Source organism: Myripristis murdjan, chromosome 7 (assembly GCF_902150065.1).
Source record: "Myripristis murdjan chromosome 7, fMyrMur1.1, whole genome shotgun sequence".
NCBI classification, from domain to species: Eukaryota; Metazoa; Chordata; class Actinopteri; order Holocentriformes; family Holocentridae; genus Myripristis; species Myripristis murdjan.
Window position 1 is genome coordinate 1,346,276 of NC_043986.1, and position 10,000 is coordinate 1,356,275.

Below are 10,000 nucleotides of genomic sequence, written 5' to 3' on the forward strand. Positions count from 1 at the left end.
GATTTAATCTGATCTGATTCAATGTAAAATAATCTGATCTGATTTACTGTGATCTGATTTAAATTGATCTAATATGATCTGATCTGATTTAAACTGATTTGATCTGATTTAATCTGATCTGATTCAATGTAAAATAATCTGATCTGATTTACTGTGATCTGATTTAAATTGATCTAATATGATCTGATTTAAAATAAGATGATTTGATTTGATTAATGTGGTTTGATCTGATTTATTCTGATTTAACCTGCTCTGATCTGATTTAATCTGGCTTTAGAGCTGGAGGTCGTCACAGCGGAGACGTGAGTTTGATTCCCAGTTCTCCGTCAGCAGGCCTGTAGGTCACCACTGTACAAACAGAGCTGGTTAGACTGGTTCATGACAAGTTTGTGGGTGGTTCCCGTTGCCAAGGTAACAGCTGTAAAGCTTCGCTGTCGTCACGGCGCCGGCAGAAGAGTTTGTTCATGTTGGAGGAACAGCTAACAGAAAACTTCCTCTGCTGTCACAGGACTCATTTGTTTTGTTAACAATACAGCAGCAGATTAGGATTATCTGACATCAGAGCTCCACACACACACACACACACACACACACACACACACACACCAACAAAGCCAGTTTATGGTCCATTAAAGGAGCATTGCCTGTAATGTTGGCTGTCGTTGGCTGTAGTTTTATTACTGCACTATTACTGTATTACTATGTTGTTTGTTTAATCAGTATCAGAGTGGCACTGTAATTAGTATAGCTTGTTTATTATTATGTAATAAATATTTATTATTATGTTTATAGTTTATATGTTTCTAACACAGTGCAGCTTGCAGGTCATTAACCCTTTTACAACCACAGGCAGCAACTTTACAGCTGCTGTAACCACGACGACAGGCCACAGAGGGGCGTGGCAGTGGGTGTGGCTTTGGGTCATCAGCGGGCATGGCCGTGGGTGTGATGGTGGGCGTGGCCGTGGGTGTGGTGGTGGGCGTGGCCTCACATTAAACTGCATGTAACTTTCAAACTGACTGACACACCATCATGAATATTTGTGGAAATGTTTGTCATGTGACAAGGAAGCACAGATTATCTATTCACACTGATTGGTCAAAGCAAGGCGTGGTGGTGGGCGGAGAAGTGGGGGTGGCAGTGGGCGTGGCTTAACTTTTAGTGAATATCCAACATGCATTTTTTTTCATCTTAGAGTTATTTTTTTTATTTTGTGTTTTAGGTGATCATTAAGATAAGATCATTTTGTCAATGTGAGGGATAAACAGTACATATCAAAATAAAAGCCTCTCATGGCTCCTGAGTTACTGCTTTTTATTTCTGTCTCAGCTCAGATTCACAGAAACATTATCGACCAAAACATAACAGTGTGGAATTATTCTCTCTCTCTCTCTCTCTCTCTCTCTCTCTCTCTCTCTCTCTCTCTCTCTCTCTCTCTCTCTCTCCCTCCCCCCAGATGTTTTTTTTTTCCTTATTTGGGTCTCCTGTGCTTCTACGTGACATGCTGTTTCTTTCTTTTTTTAAAGCACTTTCTTCCTGTTGTGTGTGTGTGTGTGTGTGTGTGTGTGTGTGTGTGTTTACATTTTAAATAAAGGTGTGTTTTAAATCCAGCTCTCTCTCTCTCTTGGTATCAGGTCAGAGTGACCCTGATCCATCTGGGTCACTCTGCCGCCCGCCGGGACCCGAGCTATTGTCGGACCAATTAGACTGACTGGGACACACACACACACACACACACACACACACACACACACACACACACACAAACCTCTAACTGCTGCTCTGCATTTCCCAGAGATCACCTGTCAATCAAACAGAGTGGGCGGGACTTCCTGTTTGAGTTTCTCCTTTCTTTATTTCTGTGCTCATGAGAACTACCCTGTGCTGTTATTGCTGTTTTTTCTTTGTTTTTTTCTTTGTTTTTCTTTCTTTTTTTTTTTTTGTTTTTTTTGAGTATCAGTCTTGGTACAAATGAGTAACATCTTATTAAAGACACAGACAAGCAGCAGCAAACAATCAGAATAAAAATAGGTAAATAAGTAAATAAATAAGTGAAGGAAGGAGGTTATCACATGACATCGTTTTGGATATTAACAGGATAATTAATAACTTTCTCTCTCTGAGAATAAAACACTGCTGTGCTTTTACTGAGGGGACATGATGGAATGCAGGGCTTTTACTTTGAAAGGAGGATAGTTTTATTGCAGCGAGGTGTTCACAGACCTCCCTGAGTCCCTGGTCTGAGAGTTTCACCTCTGACTGACAGCTGCTGCTGCCTTCAGGTGCGGCTGGGAAAATCCAACATCCAGGACCTGCTGTGTTCAGGTGCTCATGTGTGTGTGGGAAGAAATCAAATCAAGAGGACAAACAATAACAAGAAACAACACACACACACACACACATGCATGCACGCACGCACGCACACACACACACACACACACACACACACACGAGCCAGGCTTTCACTTTGATCTTATTCTGGTTGTGAAGGTTAACAGGATCAATTAACATCAGTAACCATGACAACCAAATCAGGCTTTAACCCTGCGGTGACCTGCAGTTTCAGATGTTCCATGCAGAGTTGTGGAGAATCTTTTGCCAAGGCAACATGACATCATGAGTTGGCGTATAAAAAGCACGCCCCTTCTTGCTTTTTGCACGTCAGTAACACTAAAAGATTAAAATCACAAAATGTTTTATTCTGTAAAGTTCAAATACTTTGTTATCATGGTGAAGAGCCCATGAAAGGGACTCTTATTTTGTTGATTTGATGTGTTTCCTGTTGAAACAGGAAGTTTTGGCGGGACACGGGGCAGGGGCGGATCACTCACAAACCAACAGGATCTCAGTTTGGGAGAGAAACACACTCTTATTTTGAAGGGATAATTCAAGATTTTGTGCTAAAACTGCGCAGGCACCTTTTGTTTTGCAATATAATCTGTTAAAATCACTCAGATTAATAACTGGCTGACTGAATAAACAGCTGAATAATTTAGAACCATTGATTCAGCTGTAAACGTTGAGATCGGAGATTTCATGTTGTGAAGATTATTTTTCCTCCAGTGGCCCCGAGATGCGTCGTAGGATCAGGTCTGATTTCAGATAAAATAAAACTAAAGAAATGTGCTGCGGTCCGACTCAGAGGAACGGCTTCAGACATGACAAAAACAAGAAAAAACAAAAACACGACACATTTTCTGACACTAAAACATCGTTTCCTTATTTTGATTGTATTTATTATTACTTGATGAATCATTTTCATCAACATGAATCATCATAAAGATAATTATTATAAGAAAATGTAATAAAGTTATGAAGAGGAGGAGGAAGACCGTCTCAGTGAAGCTGCGGGAAAACAATCTTTGGGGGTTTTACTGGATAAATCACACACACACACACAAAAAAAATCATTAATCCTTTACTGAAATTAGAATAAATTAATTTTTTGTCTTCATGTATCATAGAGAACCAAAAGTGATTTTCCTTCCAACTGCTGTTATCGTGTTATTTCATGAGTTATTATTGTAACTGGACTCTGTAATTTCTGCTCTGCCTGTTAAAAATATGAAGCAAGAAGCACAATTAAAGCTACAAAGTGCTTTTATTCCATTTTCAACCCATTTACAAAAGTAATCCCATCACACAGCGTTCTCTAAAAATAAAAGCTCACAGCGTCATGGCATCGCTGTGGGGTCGAGGGTTCGATTCCCCAGAAACATCAAATATCTGTAATGCAGGAAGGCAAAGGAAATGAAATCATGAGGGAAGTGAGAGCAAAGTGGCTGGAGTGTGTGTGTGTGTGTGTGTGTGTGTGTCAGAGCATCACATTACCAACAGAAGTCATTCAGCTCACATAACTAGGCTCATAAATCACATTATTACACCAGCAGCTCCTTTTTTGGGGGAAAGAATTTGTCTGTTCTCTTATTTTGAAAGGAAAATGAGTCTGCTTTTCATGCGTCATCCTGGTCTCATGACACCGTGTGGAATTGAAATTAGACATTAAAAATAAATCCATACATGTCAGTATATTGGCATCATGCGAACAATTTGCATCAAACCAGGGATTATAATCCCAGTTAGCATGGCAGCTAGCAGTGGCAGGGGGTAAAGAGTATGGAAACACCTTAACCCTCCTATTCTGTTCATTTTGGGCTAACACTCATGAGGTTCCCGGTCACATGTGACCGGGAACATTATATTTGATTATAAATCCACTATGATACATATTATCACCTAATATTGTGTTAGATCTTTTTATCAACTTCTGCTCTTGTGAAAATGACAAGTTTTGAACTTCTATTTGCTATTTATGTGCTGTAGGCCTAATTTACCTGAGATCATACCATTCGTTTTTTAGGGAAAAAAACATTATATAGATATTATTTTGACTATAACAAATACTCAGATGAAACATATTGTAGTATTTATCACAGAGTACTTCATTTCAATGTTTTCCAAGGACACTGTTTTGAAAACATTTCAATTTTCTAAATAGTGGCAAAAAAATAGCATCTTTTGTGTTCCCGTCAGCATTGACCAGTATGATTTAGCTAGTCATCCTCATGACATTTTCACATGGAAGCTGACCGTTCCTCTCAGGTGGGGATGAGGTCCAGGAAAAATGACCATTTTTGGACCGAAAGGTGACCACAACTTCAGCTGGTGTCAGGTGTCAGGTGACAGGTGACAGGTGTTGGCAGTTCCCGTGGTAGGTTCCCGTGAGGGTTGCCATGGAAGCCAAAAAGGGGCAAAGTTGTGTGTGTCTGTGTGTGTCTGTGTCCATGTGTGTGTGTGTGTGTGTGTGTGTGTGTGTGTGTGTGTGTGTGTGCCTGCTCAAAGACACCTGCATGTTGGGGTGTGGGAAAGAAGTCTGAGAGATACTTTCCCGTGGGGGTTGCCATGGAAGCCAGAAAGGGGTATAAGGTGTGTGTGTGTGTGTGTGTGTGTGTGTGTGTGTGTGTGTGTGTGTGTGTGTGTGTGTGTGTGCCTGCTCAAAGACACCTACATGTTGGGGTGTGGGAAAGAAGTCTGAGAGATACTTTCCCGTGGGGGTTGCCATGGAAGCCAGAAAGGGTTATAAGGTGTGTGTGTGTGTGTGTGTGTGTGTGTGTGTGTGTGTGTGTGTGTGTGTGTCTGCTCAAAGACACCTACATGTTGGGGTGTTGGAAAGAAGTCTGAGAGATACTTTCCTGTGGGGGTTGCCATGGAAGCCAGAAAGGGGTATAAGGTGTGTGTGTGTGTGTGTGTGTGTGTGTGTGTGTGTGTGTGTGTGTGTGTGTGTGTGTTCACACACATCTGTGTCTGCTCATAGACACCTGCATGTTGGGGTGTGGGAAAGGAGTGTGAGAATGTGTTTAACTCTATTTTATACACTAATTGTAGTCTTACCCATTCATTTCTAATGACCGGTCATTTGTGACCGGGAACACAATGGGTGTATGCAAGTTAAATAAAACATTCAAAAATTAATAAAAATTCTCCAAATTTATTTTATGTGTTCAGATGCCATGTGTGAACAAAGTCATGGAACCTCATGACAAACAGATGAAATTAACTGCATTTTTTGGAGAGAAAACTTGTACACCGGTCAGATTTGACCGCGAACACGACAGGAGGGTTAATCCTGTTGGACTTTTGTTACTTTTCTGAGTTTTTACTAAAGTAAAACTAAAAAGGCAAGTTTGCTCCCTGTCTCCTGCAGAGATTCTCCATGTTGGCACATCATTTAATCTCATCCTTAGTGTTCACATCCTGTTTTTCTTCAAATGAGGCCTGTAATCCGCCAGTGGGATGAGATAGTCCCACTTGTTTCCAATGCTAATCACCTTGTTTCCAGATTGTTCTTGAATCAAGTGTCATTTTCCTGATCCTGGCAGCTGATCTGCCTCATTCTGCCTCGTCTCAACACAAGAAAAAAAAAAAATCCTTAAACAAGTGAAACTGCACGAGAAACAGGTGGGATTATCTCATCCCACTGGCAGATTTGGATTTTAACACTAAAATTAGAGATTAAATGACTTTGTAAGGTAGATATAGGTTTTTTTGCAGTAAAATGTGGTGAAGTACAATCCTGAAGTCAACGAGAGGTAAGGGACAATAAAATCACTGATTTCATTATAACAAATTATACGAATGATAAAAGCAGAAATCAAACGTCCTCTTAATCTGCATCTGGACCGAGTTTCTTCTCCTCAGGGTAGAAATGTTGCTTCTGTTCATTAGAGGCTAAAAATAGAAATAGAGACCTGGGCCTCCTGCTTCACGTTGAATTAAAACCATGAAGGTCTTCCTGTGTGGATTGAGCCTCGCAGCGTCCCGTCCAGCTCAGATTACTGTCCGCTGGATTACAGCTGACAGCTCAGATTACAGAGCAGGAGCAGGAGCTCAGGTCGTCCAGCTGCCCGCCGGCGGGACGGCGAGAGCGTCCGGGAACCGTCTGACGCCGTGAGACATTCAGGGCCCAGAGACCGTCAGCACCGTGACACTGTGTGAAAAATCCCTCAGAGTGAGGAAGACTACCAGAGTCTTCCTCTGTAACTCTTTCAAACCCAGAAAAAACAAAAAACAAAATTCACTTCATTTTTATTTTAAGTTTTTTTTTCTCTTTTTTTTTGGAGGGTGGATGTTGTTCTGGTCAATGTAACTTTTTGCTAATTTCATGCTCATTTTGTGTTTTTTTTTCCCTCTAATTTTATGATATATATATGTGTGTGTGTGTGTGTGTGTGTGTGTGTGTTTTATTATTTTATTTTTATGTATTTGTTCATATATTTTTATACATTCTTTTAGTTTTTTATTTTCTGTTTTTTTTTTTTTGACAATAAATTCTTGTTAATTTTCACGTCTTTTCTGGTATCCTCCCCAATTTTTTGATACTTTTTTTAAGTCATCATTTTTTGTTAATTTTGGTAAATTCTTACAAATTTTCTGGTTGTTTTTTTTTTTTTTTTTTTTTTTTTTTTTGGACTTTTTTTGGACTTTTTTTGGACTTTTTTTTTTTTTTTTTTACTTTTTTTTTTTGTAATTTTCTGGTCATTTCTTGCATTGTTCGGCTGGCTGGGTAAATAACTGTCTCTGCTGTGTTTCTGTTGCTGCTCCTCCTTCAGGTTTTGCTTTGCTCTCTCTCTGTTGTTGAGGTGGATCTCTGAGCTCCACACTCAGGCTGCATTATGTTGTTATTTCCTGAACGCACCACAACCCGCATTTACTATTATTTATGACTACTGTTATTTTTTTTCTTTTTTTCCAATTTTTTTTGGCTTTTCTGCTTAATTCAATAGTGACAGTGAAGAGAGAGAAAGAAAGAGAGAGAGAGAGAGAGAGAGAGATGAATTCAAGATACACCTTTATTAAAATTTGAACACCACATACACACATAGCACATGAGGAGACCTTGAAGGCAGCATCTGACCAAATGACCAAAGATTTTTCCCATCTTCCTTTGCGTGTGTGTGTGTGTGTGTGTGTGTGTGTGTGTGTGTGTGTGTGTGTGAGTCTCAAGGTGTGTGTAAAGAGAGAGACACAGTAAAATGAGTACGTTGTGATGAGCTCTGGGTCAGACTAATGAATGAATTCAGTTGAATGGAACAAAGAATGAATACATACATATGTACCTTGTATGTGTGTGTGCGTGTGTGTGTGTGTGTGTGTGTGTGTGTGTGTGTGTGTGTGTGTCCACAGTAATGGTGTTATGTAAGTTAAGAGCTCAAACGCCACACAGAGAACAGGAGAGTCCAAACCTCCCTCTCTCTCTCTCTCTCTCTCTCTCTCTCTCTCTCTCTCTCTCTCCCTCTCCCTCTCTCTCTCTCTCTCTCCTTTCCTCCAATCTGAAGCAGAGTACTTGAGTAAATGTACTTTGGCGTTTTGTTCCTCGGGTTCTGAAAGGGTTTGCCTGAGTTCAGTTCCTGGTTCCTGTTTGGGACGTGGTGCTGAGGCCCTGAGCTGCAGGAGGAGCTCGTGGGGCTGAGCGGGGGTCTGAGGTTTTTGATTTTTGAACATTTTGTGAACTTGAAGTGTGGAGTGGGAGGAGTTTGGCTAAGTGCTGTGCGTCCTTGTTGGTGCTTGTGGGGAACGGAGGAGGTATGTGAACGTCTCATCGTCGCACTTTAATAACGAACTGCTGACTCAGCAAGAGGAATGAAACGTTTGACTCAGCTGTCGGAAACACTGATCGACAATAAAAAGAAAAACGTTTCTATGATAAAAAAAAAATATTAAACATGAGTGAATAGAAATTAAAAAGCGGATTTAAAAATGTCTCTGTATCTGGGAGAGCAGGGCGCAAAGATGCTTCCTCCTCCAGTGGGACAGAACCCAGAACCTGAGCGTCAGGTTCTGGGTTCTGATCCCCTCTGTCACTCTGACGCTGGAGAGTCACGGAGCGGAAACAGCTTTTGCTAAAGCTCTGTGCTCATCACGGCCACTTTCTGCCTCACTCAGGGTTCTCAAAGTGTGGTCCAGGGCCCCTCAGGGGTGCTTGGGGGTCTCCGAGGGGGTTCTTAGAAAAAGTGGGAATGGTTTCTCTTTAAATGCACGTGACAGGCGTCTGAACCAATCTGATCCAGCGTCATTTCAAATACAGTTTTCTTGGCAGACTTCAAAACATTTTTTTTTGCAAATTTCCTGGTAAATTTTGTGGTTGTGTAAACGTTTTCGTATGCCACTTACCTTCCCCCATGTTCCTGTTAGCCCTCTGTGGGTGAAAACATCTTCTCATATCAGAGTCCTGAGGTCCAGAAGGTGCAAAGGTTTGAGGAGGTCCTGGCCAAGCCGTCCAATCACAGTGGAGGAGGGGCGGGACCATGTCATATCCCACCAGGTCAAAACATCATCAAAGTGAAAAAGCAGCTGATGCTGTTGGTGTGTGTGTGTGTGTGTGTGTGTGTGTGTGTGTGTGTGTGTGTGTGTGGAGAGCTGCACGGCGTCCTGTTGAGTGTTTACACACCCGCTCAAACTCAAACGTCGACCAATCAGCTGCTGCAGCCCTGCACCTTCACTCCGCTCATTACCATATTTCCCAGCATGCCTGTGGTCAGACGGCGGCTGGCAGCGGATCCCGAGCTCGGCCTCGGCGTGCGGCTCTAGCACGGCGGGCGACGCCGCGCGCCACTTTGAAATGCTCTTCAAAGTTAAAATATGCAAATGAGCAGTCAGATATGAGCGCGGCGGCGGCGGCGGGTCGTGAACTGATTTTGTGAACCGCTTAGAAATAATCCGCCGCCGCTCGGAGGCAGGTACCAGACAGGAGGGGCTCTTCATTATGGCATTATGGGATGGCTGAAGATCCAAGTTATCGCACAATTAGCATGAATTTGCATATTTAAATCCGAAGAGTTCCATTCCAAAGTGAGATGAGATGCTCAGCGCTGAGAGGAGCGGCCGATGCTCCCAGATATGATTCATAACAAATCTAAATGAACCACTGAAGGTTTTTTTTTTTTTTTTTTTTTTTTTTTCAAAGGTTAGGATTAGAATTAGGATTAGCAGTTAATTTAAAGGAAAATTCCACCCATAAACACATTACGTCAGCTGATTTCCCCTCAGATTTCCCTCAAGTATCACTCTGAGGCTGAGGGAAATATGTCATGGCTGCAGAATCACATCAGATAGAAAAGATCCACACGCCTCGTGCAGCATTTCAGACTCGTTTCCCTGGAAGCAGCAGCTCATGTTTGGCATCGCCACTAGAATTTCAGAATAAAAGCTCTGTGGGTTTGAACGGAGCGTCTGTCGTGACGAAGCCGTTGTTTTTTTTTGTTTTGTTTTTTTTGTTTTTTTCAAGGCTGGCATTTGCAGATTTCCAGGAAAAAAAAGTGCACATATGTTTTGAGACTGGGACTTCTGAGTTCTCCTTTTTGCGTTTTGTTTGATCAGACGTTGCTCTCTCTCTCTCTCTCTCTCTCTCTCTCTCTCTCTCTCTCTCTCTCTCTCTCTCCCGCCGTCTCAGTCAGAGCGCAAAATATTTTTAGCCTCCAGCTGATCGTCACAACTCCTCCTC

At 41.8% G+C, this 10,000-nt stretch overlaps 1 protein-coding gene across 1 annotated transcript in view; it reads left to right on the forward strand.

Annotated features, from left to right (window-relative positions):
• Window positions 1-10,000, forward strand: part of kcnd1 (potassium voltage-gated channel, Shal-related subfamily, member 1) — a 77,701-nt gene that overhangs the window by 55,829 nt on the left and 11,872 nt on the right. The window lies entirely within an intron of this gene.